The sequence below is a fragment of the Tasmannia lanceolata genome, unplaced genomic scaffold (genome assembly GCF_043159265.1).
Source record: "Tasmannia lanceolata isolate RefF3 unplaced genomic scaffold, GAP_Taslan_0.1 ptg000003l, whole genome shotgun sequence".
Taxonomy (NCBI): Eukaryota; Viridiplantae; Streptophyta; class Magnoliopsida; order Canellales; family Winteraceae; genus Tasmannia; species Tasmannia lanceolata.
This window is the reverse complement of record NW_027518680.1, coordinates 60,563,369-60,575,982: the sequence shown is the minus strand read 5'-3', so window position 1 is coordinate 60,575,982 and position 12,614 is coordinate 60,563,369. Positions and strand designations below refer to the sequence as shown.

The following is a 12,614-nucleotide window of genomic DNA, read 5'->3' as shown; positions in this document are numbered from 1 at the left end:
CGATTCCCAATTTGAACATCAGAAGGCCTCCTTTGGCCGAATAAATCCCAAAATCAGAACCCAACGTCAAAAGAATACCGATTGCAAACCCTTCGAGCCTGAGTAAAATTTTCTTGAAAACCCATCAAACTCGGGGCATTCGCCCCCGAACTACGCGAGACCTGATCCCTACACTGGGGTACGTAGGCAGCTCGGTTAAACCGAGTTCGGACGATTCAAAGAAAAAAAGAAAAGAAATTCAATCGTTTCAGAAAAAAAGAAGAGGGACAAGTTCCAACAGAAGAGAAGTCAATCATTCCAGAAAGAACGAAAAAAAGGAAAAATCAATTAACCTTCAAACAATTTATCTTCAAACTAGGGGCATTCGCCCTGAATTACACACGACCTGATTCCTACATGGGGATATGTAGGCAACCTGTTCATAGGTTCGGTCGAAATCTTTGTCGAGCCTTAAGCCATTCTTTGTAAAGCCATATCCTACCTATGAAGTCCTCCCGATATTCAGAACTAATGATCTAGGTCTCGAGACACGATAAGAAAAAAAAATGATGAATAAGAAAAAGAACGGAGTTTGAAGATCTGCTAGACTGAAAACCTGAAAAGGCGGTTTAGGCAAAATTTAAGATCATTCCCCTGCTAAGTTGAAAACCCGAAAGGACGGCTTAGGCAAAAGCTAAGGGGACAGCCTGCTGAATCGAAAACCTAGAAAGGCGATTCAGGCAAAAGTTAAGGCTAGCACGGTCCGCCAAGTTAAAAACCCCAAAAAGGTGACTTGGTCACGGTAAGAGAATCATTATAAGAAGGCCACATCCGATATCAAGACTGAAGATTAACTGAAGTTCAAACAAATTCAAGTAACATCCTCAAAACTGGGGGCATTGAAGCTAAGCAATCTTAGGGGTCGTAATTAAATCCTTGAGGCATTACTGTTTTAAGGAAAAGGTCCAGTGTTTACCAATTGAAAAACTATTCCTCGGAAGGATAGACTTACCAAACAAAATATTAACTAAGTCAGAAGCATCACTGTGTCTGTCAGTGTAGTCAGTCAATCTTTGTTATTCTAAGTTCACTCCTTCAGGGCTGCTCAATCCTTTGAGTAGTGCCTTTCATCTAAGTTTTCTCTTTAGAAAGAGTCAATCGTCGTTCCTATGTCCAAATGATGTAACTGTCTTGGTGAAGGAAGCCCGGCCTAGGCAGCTCCCTGCAATTATACCTGAAAGGGTTCGAGAATCTAGTCAAACAGCTACATTTCAAAGAAGATCAACTCAGAAGAGTTCAGAAGTAGAAACATCAAAAAGCCCAGCTTCCGTAAAAAGATCATACCCCAGGAAGGCACCTTAAGCTTGGAAGAGCCCCAGATGCAATGGTGGTTGAGCCAATTTCTCAGAAAGATGAACCATTAAAATTCGGAATCTCCTTCCAGTTAGTTAAATACTATCCTGGTCAAGAAATGTTTATCTAAACACCTGTCAAGAGGCAAATCCCACTTTTTCATGATTATATCCAAGAGAGCCATTGTTCTAAATTACCAATCTCAAATGTCTTGTTCAAGGTTTCAGTTATCAAAATCCCAAGAAGACAAGACCAACAGTCTCATTGAGAAAAATCTTGTTGAAGTTTCATAAAAGTGTTCCTAATCCATTCTTGTTACTAATGGTTCTTCGTTCATAAGGTTGGTCGTCTCATCATTCGTCAAAGTCTTGGTTTCCAATATCTTTACTGGGCACGATCTATAATGTCCCCGATTTCATTAAGTTCAAATCCAAAATTCATCAAATCCAATTCTACGTCAAATTCAAATTCATGAAAACCTCTAAATTCTTCGAGCCCGTTTGTGAACGGTGCCTCTTTTCTCGAGGCCATTTGTGAATGGTCTCGTCTTCTCCTTGAGCCCGTTTGTGAACGGTGTCTCATTCTCTGAGTCCATTTGTGAATGGTCTCATCTTCTCCTTGAGCCCGTTTGTGAACGGTGCCTCATTTTCTGAGTCCATTTGTGAATGGTCTCGTGTCCTCTTTGAGCCCGTTTGTGAAGGGTGCCTCATTTCTCGAGTCCATTTGTGAATGGTCTCATCTTCTCCTTGAGCCCGTTTGCGGACGGTACCTCATTTTCCAAAAATAAAAAAATTTATCAAATCCAAATCCTTAATTAAAAAAAAAAAAATCCAATCCTACGTCAAATTCAAGTTCATAAAAAATATCTAAATTCTTCGAGCCCGTTTGTGAACGGGGCCTCATTTCTCGAGTCCATTTGTGAATGGTCTCGTCTTCTCCTTGAACCCGTTTGTGAACGGTGTCTCATTCTCTGAGTCCATTTGTGAATGGTCTCATCTTCTCCTTGAGCCCGTTTGTGAACGGTGCCTCATTTTCTGAGTCCATTTGTGAATGGTCTCGTGTCCTCTTTGAGCCCGTTTGTGAACGGTGCCTCATTTCTCGAGTCCATTTGTGAATGGTCTTGTCTTCTCCTTGAGCCCGTTTGTGAACGGTGCCTCATTTCTCGAATCCATTTGTGAATGGTCTCGTCTTCTCCTTGAGCCCGTTTGTGAACGGTGCCTCTTTTCTTCGAGTCCATACAACTATGGTCTCTTATCCTCTTTGAACATCATACATCTATGATGTCTCATTTTCTTGGAATCCGTACAAATACGGTATTTCATTCTCTTCGAGTCCATACAACTATGGTCTCTTATACTCTCTGAACATCATACAACTATGATGTCTCATTCCCTTGGAATCCGTACAAATACGGTATTTCATTCTCTTCGAGTCCATACAACTATGGTCTCTTATCCCCTTTTGAACATCATACAACTATGATGTCCCATTCCCTTGGAATCCGTACAAATACGGTATTTCATTCTCTCCGAGTTCATACAACTATGGTCTCTTATCCCCTTTGAACATCATACAACTATGATGTCTCATTTCCTTGGAATCCGTACAAATATGGTATTTCATTCTCTTCGAGTCCATACAACTATGGTCTCTTATCCCCTTTGAACATCATACAACTATGATGTTTCATTTCCCAAAAATAAAATTAAAAAAAATAAAATAAATTAAAAAAAAAAAAATTCATCAAATCCAATCCCCGATTCAAAAAAATAATAATAAATCCAATCCTATGAAAAATCTCTAAATTCTTCGAGCCCGTTTGAGAACGGTGCCTCTTTTCTTCGAGACCATACAACTATGGTCTCTTATCGTCTTTGAACATCATACATCTATGATGTCTCATTTCCTTGGAATCCGTACAAATACGGTATTTCATTCTCTTCAAGTCCATACAACTATGGTCTCTTATCCCCTTTGAACATCATACAACTATGATGTCTCATTTCCTTGGAATCCGTACAAAAACGGTATTTCATTCTCTTCGAGTCCATACAACTATAGTCTCTTATCCCCTTTGAACATCATACAACTATGATGTCTCATTTCCTTGGAATCCGTACAAATACGGTATTTCATTCTCTTCGAGTCCATACAACTATGGTCTCTTATCCCCTTTGAACATCATACAACTATGATGTCTCATTTCCTTCGAATCCGTATAAATACGGTATTTCATCTTGCCCAAGCCCATTCAAAAATGATGCTGCGTTTTCATTAAGAATCTTTCAAAAGTCATCCATTATTCTCTCTGAGACCATTTGAAAATGACGTCTCATTTCCTCTGAAGCTGTTCAAAAGCGATATTCCTTTCCCTCCGAAAATCCATTTGAAAATGGTATCCCATTTCTCTCGTTGCCAGCGGCACCGCAGCGGGTTTGTTTTATTGCATTCCAATTCTAGGATTTCATCTAAGGTCTTGCATTATATTAGGTTGCATTGTGTTTAGGGGGTTCTTTGTCGATTAAAGCTACGCAAAATGGTTCTGTCATTTTGACTTTGGTATTCGATGACTACGTCGTCTCTACCAAAGAGGGGCATCTGTAGACACCCACATTTTGCCTTACTTTAACCAACAATAACCTAATATATTGATCCGTAGAATTTCATTGGTAAAGTATGCATCCTCAAATTTTTTGAAAAAAACAAAATGATAAAGAGATGTACCTGGTGAGATGATTAGATCCGAAAAATTGAAAAATACCCTGATTGGTGAATTTAGTGTGTTAAATCCATGTGAGAACCCCCTCTATCATTGATTTATATGTTTTAGGTCATTAATATCTTGATCTGACTTTACGGATCATCAATCGGGACAAAATAAGCTAGGGTCACTTCATAGCCCGGACCCTGATTCCATTCCGAGACCCGATTTCCGTAAATCGTTAGATCAATGGCAGATCTTGACCTGGGTCTAACCATCCAAAATCACCTAACCTCTCCTCTCATCCTAACCATCCAAACCTCACCTAACCTCACCTAACCTCTCCTCTCATCCTAACCATCCAAACATCACCTAACCTCACCTAACCTCACCTAACCACCTAACCTCACCTAACCTTACCTAACCTCACCTAACCTCACCTAACCTCACCTAACCTCCTATCCCATTCTCCTATAAATACCCTCTCATCCCACCATCCAAAAGGAGGAGGAAGAAGAGAAGAAAAAAAAAGAACCCCTCTCTTAGAAAATTCATCCCTCTCCCTCATCTCTTCAAGGGTTCGGCCATCCTTGCCGGATCGGGTGATTTTATACGTTGGGTGATATATATCAAAAGCGGTCATTATCAAGCAAGGAATCATCTTCAAGGAATTAACATCAAAGAAAAATCAAACACAAAGTGGGTTTTCAAAGAGGTAGGCATTTATTTCAATTTTATGTAGGGTCTGTTTTCATGCATATCTTTTACTTTAAAAGAAAAACCATGTTAGGAAGCATCTAGGATCAATCTTTACTCATATTCTTCTTGATGGTAGACTTTGAAGTTATACATGTTTCCCTCTTCTCTTAACCCATCTGATCTTCATTTTTATTTTTCCCTAATGGTTCACACCCTGGTTCCCCCTGGTTAGCTCCTGGTTGCACCCAGGTTCGCTGCGGGTTGCACCCAGGTTCGATACTGGTTGCACCCTGGTTCCCTGCTGGTTCGCACCCTGGTTCCCTGCTGGTTCGCACTCTGGTTCCCTACTAATTCGCACCCTGGTTCGCACCCTGGCCAGCCCCTGGTTGTACTCTGGTTCGTACCCTGGTTCACACCCTGGTTCCCCCTGGTTAGCCTCTGGTTAGACCCTGGTTGCACCCAGGTTCGTTGCTGGTTGCACCCAGGTTCGATACTGGTTCGCACCCTGGTTCCCTGCTGGTTCGCACTCTGGTTAGACCCTGGTTGCACCCAGGTTCGCTGCTGGTTGCACCCAGGTTCCCTGCTGGTTGCACCCTGGTTCCCCTGCTGGTTCGCACCCTGGTTCCCTGCTGGTTCGCACCCTGGTGCACCCTGGTCCGCACCCTGGTTTGTACCCTGCTTCCTCCTGGTTAGACCATGGCTAGTCTCGGGTTTGCTCCTAACTTAGACCTAACTCACTAAACCCCATACCCATAAGCCTTAAACCCTATAACCGAGTCACATCAACCCAAGCCATACCTTTGTCCACTCACTGAGGCACACCATTTATCCATAAATCTGGTTACATTAAATCTAACCCAGCCAGGCCACCTGCAGCTTAAGTCAAATCGCCCCAATACAATCCAACCAAGTGGGATCCCAACCCAGCTCAACTGAGTCAACTCTAGCCAACCTCCCTAGTCGAGTTGACCCAACTCTCTAGTCGAGTATGCTCAACCTCTTTAACCGATTGGACTCTCCCCTTAGTTGACTCAATCCAATTCCTTAATCAACCCATCCCAATGCAACCGAGTCGCATTCGACCAAGTGGCGGCCTTCCATGTCACAACCGAGCCATTCCCCTATTCTACTAATGCCCGTTTACACCTAATAGAACTTCCTCCCTTTTGCCTAACCAAGTCATATCCCAACACAATCTGAGTCGCATGTCTGAATCCATTTGGCCGAATCTCATAAGCCCGCCCATTTTGAATTCCCAAAATTCAAACCCTTGATGATTCCTATATGCTCAATTCTTTGATGCAAATTCCCAATTCCAAAATCCCATTGCTAAATCAATGTTTCTGAATCTCAAGTCCAATGCTCAAATACAAACCCGATTCCTGATCCAAATACCAATTCTGTTTTCCAAAATCCAAGTAACCTCCCCAGCGGAACTACGTGTGGCTTGATCCCCATCGCGGGGTACGTAGGCAATTTGGCACTCCCAAGTTCAGTCGCACCTTTCTCTATCTTTCTCATTCCCTCACACTATTTCATCATCTCTTCCATCCCTTTTTTCACTAACCTCGAGAATTTAAATCGATTTGTCTTGTGTCTTTCAGAACCGTTGGATCACGGTTTCCGTCGTAAGGACCCTTAGAGCCCAATTTAGGAACACCGGTGTCGTGTCGTGTCCTAAGTTTTAGGGAGTCCTAGAGTTAGGAGTCCGGCCTCATCACGGACGCTTGCTATGTATAGCAACCGTGCCATAGGTCTAGTTACACTAGTCACCCAATCTTTCCCTAGGACAAGCCTAGTAAACTAGGATGTAAGGCAAACCTGCATTAGTCTAAGGGACCATTTGCATTTAGATGAGAATCATATAGCATCTTAGATGAAATCCTAAGATAATAAAATCTTCAACTTGAATTAAATAACTTCTCCTAAAACTGTTGAAACAGTCAATCCCGTCTAGGTCGGTGTCTTAGTTGAGTTAGGCATATGTAACTTAGCTTAGGTGCACCGAACTACGTCGACTCTGATCCCAGTGAGGCTTGGGTACGTAGGCAGCTTGGATGTCTGATGGCATACCACCCGCGAGTCGGCACCACAAACAAATTGTGGTGTTTTGTATATTAATTTTCTTGTAAATGCTTAATCAAATCACTTAGGACTTTCCATGAAATTAGAATTTTAGGAGAACTTTCACTTAGATTGAATCCAGACAAATTAATAAATCAAGATACACATTTAGGATTCACATTGAAATTAGATCATAGGATGCATGTCACTTAGTTCGCACATTAACATAGAGTTGAATGAGCCATTTAAAATAAATTTAAAAGAGTTAGCTTTTGGAATCGAAGACCGATTATCGGGCAAGAATGGTGCATGTGGTGGATAACTCCCCATACCTTCCATTCTCGTAACCAGGTAGCGAGTCTAGATTTCTGGTTAATTACGGGTCCTAGATCCCACATCTAGGTGGCGACTCTGTCAGTCTCTTTCGTGTGGAATTCGGATTGCCTTAGTGATCCCAAGTTCACAGGAAAGATTAATTCAAATCAATAATAAAATGCACACGCCAATCGCGTGGATACGAGAGACCAAGAGAGAGAGAGCGGCGGCTCGCGCCCCACACCCCTCTCGCGGGATCAGGGTACCACAATATTGGCACGAAAATGTTTTGATAACTAGAAGAACTTATCTTGTTTTAGGATCAATTACCAATGGGGAACAAAAATTAGGTGAAATTATCAACATGACCCATGCTTTTCAGAAATTATCAATGGGGGATAAAATATGTCTTGTCATTAAAAGCTGGACGAAAATGTCATTTTTCTTAAGCAACACGTTTTGCTTTTCCACTTTTCCCTCTTCTCTCTTCTTTCCCTCTTTTTTTTTTACACTTTTTCATTTTCAACTTTATTTTTTTCTACATTACCAGTCATCTTCTTCATCATCTACTTGATAAGCCCATTCGTAAATTGGTAACCCCATTTTGATACTACATAGCCCCAATCCCAAATACTTGAAAACCCCCTTCCAAAACTCTAGTACCCTCGGCCAATTTTCAGGAACTTGATAAGCCCATTCTGAAATTGGTAACCCCATTTTGATACCTGATAACCCCAATCGTAGAGACTTGAAAACCTCCTTCCAAAGTCAAAACGTGTTGTTTATGCCAAAGGGTATTTTCGTCCAGCTTTTACTGACAAGACCTCTTTTGTCCCCCGTTGATAATTTTTGAGAAGCATGGGTCCTGTTGATAATTTTGCCTAATGTTTGTCCCCCATTGGTAATTGGTCCCTTGTTTTAATGTCTTGTATGTTTTAAGCAAGATTTTAAATTTCGACCGAAGGTCCGAAATTTCAAGTTCCGTCAAGAGCAAAATCGAAATGCATATTAATCCAAAACATTACTTTATTTTGACCGAAATTTTGGGCGAAATTTTGCTTATCCCTCCGAAATTTAAGGGATTTCACCCAAAGTTTTGGAATCTTGATAATTATTAAATATTATCCAGAAATTTCGGTTTATGAGCTAAAATAGCCATTAAAGATTTCGTCAGAAATTTCAAAATTTTGGCTAAAATTACGGTTTCGATGAGACCAAAATGCATTCCAAAATTGAAATTTATAACCTTGGTTTTAAGCACCCCCAAAGAGGCTACTTAGCAGGGGTGTCAACTATCCACTTTGGATCAGATTCACTTGTGCTGCCACCTAAGCAAAACCCCATGTCTGGATGCTTAAATCGCGAAAGGAAAGCCGAGATAGTTGGGGTTTGTCGGATGTTGTTGGCTGAGGTGGCATCCCTGGTTCTCCCTAAAAAATTCTATGAATTAGGAGGAGAAGCGAAGGTAAAACCCCGTGACTCTCTCTCTCTCTCTCTCTCTCTGTCTCTCTCTCTCTCACCCGTCCTAGAAAAACCAATCTAGATACCCACTCCCGTCTCGCCCCCTATTCCTCCCAGTACTGCTGCCTAGTTCCCTTCCTCCCATTCTTGCCACTTGGCACTGTCGCCCGCTTCCTCCCAGTCCCGTCGCCTGGTACTGATCCAAGTGGATCTCAAAGATATGTGGGCCCATATTCACATGTGTGGACTTGCATGTGTAAACAACAAGATAAGCATCAAGGAATAATGAGCCTCTTCTAATCTTATAGAAAGAGTTTCTTATAAGAAGGGAAGAGAGAATATCTCTTGAAGAAAATATCCCTAAGGGCCTGTTCACTTGCTTTATCGACACTCCGCGGGAAAAGAAAAGACCGCTTTTTTTCTCGAGAAAGCCATTTTAGTGGTGTTCTATCGGTTTCTCCAGAAGTCTAAATACATACGTGGAAAGTGGATAAAAATGACGCGGAAATTTTACTTTCCAGCAAGTGCGCGATTTCATTTCTTACCAAAACTACGAGATTTCTTTTCTTTTCATGCGGAAAAAAGACAGGCTGCTCCTTTTCGAACCCTAGCCGCCCTCCATTGAAAAAAGGGGTGCTCCTTCATCTTCTAGCTGGGTGAGAGGGTCGTCTTTCGTCTCCTCCTCTCCGTTCAAAGTACAACTCTCTCCTTCGCCTCTCTTTCTCTCTCCCTGCCCCTCTCTTTCTCTTTTTCTGATTTTTCACTTTTTTTTGTTTCGTAGCTCTCTGTGGTCTGGAACTCCGGCGATTTCGTCTCAGCCTCATTTTTTGTGCCATCAAGGTCTCTCTCTCTCCTCTCTCTCTCTCTCTCTCTTTTGTGCCATCAAGGTCTCTCTCTCTCTCTCTCTCTCTCTGCTAGTTGAATGGGTTACAGATTTTCTGGTTTTCAGGTTTATTTTTGTTTTTTGTGGCATAATAGTTTTTTTCCAGGTTTTTGTAGTATTTTGTTGTTACTTTTGCACTAGCTTTCGGATCTATGGTTTTTTGTTGCAAAGGATTACTTTTTTCAGGTTTTTGTAGTTTTTTGTCTTATGTTTGCAATAGGTTTCGGATCTCTATGGTTTGGTGGCGATTTTTTTGGTTTTTCTTCCAAACAAGGTTTTGGATTTTGGAGTTCTGGGAGGTCTAGTTGTTTATTTTGCAGTACGGTTTCCGATCTGTTATTTTTTGTGGGCTTTTGGGGTTTCGGAAGGCAAAGAGTTCAGATTTTCATCTCCCGGAGTTTTTTTACACATTTTCATTTTTCCTACAAATAATTGCAAAGGCTTCGAATTTTATATGGTTTGGTTTCCCATTTTGTGGCCTTGATGCAATGTCTTAATTAGCTTTTTTCAGTAATGGGTAATAGCAAAGGGTTTTGACTTTCATCTCCCATCCTATTTTTTTCATCATTTTGTACAGTTGTTAACTTATTAATAGTTAGTTAGCTTTTATTTATGAACATGGTGTTAGGTCTAAAATTGGTAACAGGTTATGGTAGGGCCGGAAGGGCTGATCTGACAAGCCACAGCTGAAGGGCTAGTGGAGTCCTGCGCTGCACAAAGGCACAGACAAGAAGACAAAGGGTCAGAAGACCAACCCGGAGTGTTGCTCCGGACGAGCGCTTCGACACTCAAGTCAGTATGAGCAGGAGTGCAGAGCAATGTCAGAGCAAAAGCTTAGGGTTTTGATTTTCAGATCCCTCACCTTAGCACAAGTGAAGGCTATTTATAGTGATTCTGAGCCACCTGTCCAGGACAGGTGGTAGTTCTGAGCCACCTGTCCAGGACAGGTGGTGGCCTCTGTATGGACCAGGTCTCATACCTAGGAGGGGCAGGTGGAAGTCCCTGATTGGCCCAGGTGTCACACCTAGCAGGGACAGGTGTTGGCTTTGCAGCGGTCCCTGTGAGGGCCACGTGTCAACAGCCAATTGGTTGCTGAGTTCGAACCTCATCAGTGCTGAGTTCTGACCCATCAGTGCTGAGTTCGGACCCCATCACATGGGTTTCTCATTTTGTGTTGTTGATGCAATGTGATTGGGGAGATGATGGGAGATATTGTGGCACAGTTGAGGTAGTTTGATATGGTTTGGGGCTATTTGTTGAGGTCCCTTTTGGGAATCATATGATCGTAGTATGACTTGGATACTTTTCTACATCTTTATTTTGGTGGACTTCTTATGTTGACGTGGTTGATGAATTCGGCAGTTTATATTGTTGGACTTGTTTGTTGGGCTTTATTTTGTTGGACTTTGTTGGATTTTGTTTGTGGTTGGGTTTTGTTGTTGGTGATTTGAGTTTGTTGGATTTTGTTGGGCTTTATTTTGTTGGACTTATTTGGCAGTTTATATTGGTGGTTGCTGTGTTTGTTGTTTATCCTATGTTATTGGGATTTATTTTGTCGGATTTTTAGTTGGACTAGTTTGTTGGATTTATTTTGTTGGACTTGTTACTTATGTTGATGTATTTACTTGTATTTTTTTGAAAGATCATCGAATCTATTATGCTTTTTAATCCTTTATTTTCTATATTCTTGTAGTATTAGAACAGTATGTGGAATTTAGATATGGACAGGACTTTTGCTAGCCGGCATGATGATTCCAATTACAGAAGGGAATAGAGGGATGGATGGATTCAATGACGTGGCATTTATCAATACCGTCCTCCATGTCAACAAAGCCTATAATTTGCACCTAAACATATCCCAAATCAAGAAGAGGTTGAGAACCTTAAAAAATAACTAAAAACAAGTCAAGACATTGTTGGCACACGGTGGGTTTGTTTGGGATTCAACGACTATGAAGATTTCCATATGTAATGAACTGGGCACAGCACATGTTACGGTGTGTATGTTAATGTAGTATATTTATGTTTTGTTCTCTTATAAAATCACGATTCCTACATCTCTTATTCTATATTTTTTCATGTAGATTTGAGAATGTTGACAGAACAACATGATTTGTTTGATGAACCCCTTGTAGTCTTTGGGGATGATTATGCAACTGGGCAGTGGGCCCGTTCAGTAAGATCGCAGCAACTAGATTACTAATCGCAGCGACTAGGTTACAACCCCCCCATCTCGACACGGACCACAGTGTATGGGTGTCTTGGAAGATGGCATATGTAGTAAAGTATTGTTTGGTTTGATATGGGTTCATTGTACTTGTGGCTTGTTTTTGAACTAATACTTCGGGTGTTCTTTTTTATTTTTCTAATCACGGGTATTTGGGAAACTTTGGTTTGTGTACATGTAAACTTTATGGTTCTTATTCTGTTCATGTAGACTTTATGGATCCAGTAATGTTGCTTTCCGTACTATTGTTGTTGGGCCTTATTCGGTTATGCGGTTATTTTTAATTGTATTTCTGCAGGTTAATGGCCAAATTAAAGTTCTATGTGGTTTTTAAGGGAAGGCAAGTAGACGTATATGACAGTTGGCAACACTATCATGTTCAAGTTAATGGGTTTAGTGGAGCATGCTATCTTTCGAATAAGAGTAGGGAGGAGGCAGAAGCTGACCTTAATGCATTTTTACATGGCATTAGTGGGCCCAGTGAAAATAGGAAAGAAGAGACCAACATTCTTGGGGATTCTTAAGCCTCAACAAGTTCTGTTGGGACCAGCTCCTCTTCCAGTTAGGTTTTATTGCTGTGTTTCTTGCTATGCTTTTCATTTTGTAAGCCTCTAACTATGTCAGACTATGAAATATGGTTCCATGTGGCTTTTCTGTTTAGCTTTCCCAGCACAGTTTACTTGGCAAGTAAATAGGCGCAAGAAACCTTTTCTCTGGGTTTCTTGCGCAACTGAACAAATGCAGGATTCCTTTTCTAGCACAGTTCCTTTTTCCTTTCTTTTTCTTTTTGCCACGTCAAATTCTTTTCCTTTCTCGAGAAAACAAGTGAACGGACCCGAAGAGAAAATATCTTTTAGTTAACTTATTATTTGTAGTAAGTCCACAATAAGCAAATTACTATTTATAGTAAGTCTAAAAACTTTTTATCTTTT

At 41.1% G+C, this 12,614-nt stretch overlaps 1 long non-coding RNA gene across 1 annotated transcript; it reads left to right on the top strand.

Annotated features, from left to right (window-relative positions):
- Positions 1-506: 506 nt before the first annotated feature.
- Positions 507-12,373, top strand: LOC143857658 (uncharacterized). Its single transcript, XR_013238730.1, has 3 exons — positions 507-4,748; positions 11,149-11,452; positions 11,540-12,373. It is a non-coding gene; the product is annotated as an uncharacterized LOC143857658 (long non-coding RNA).
- The last annotated feature ends 241 nt before the right edge of the window (positions 12,374-12,614 follow it).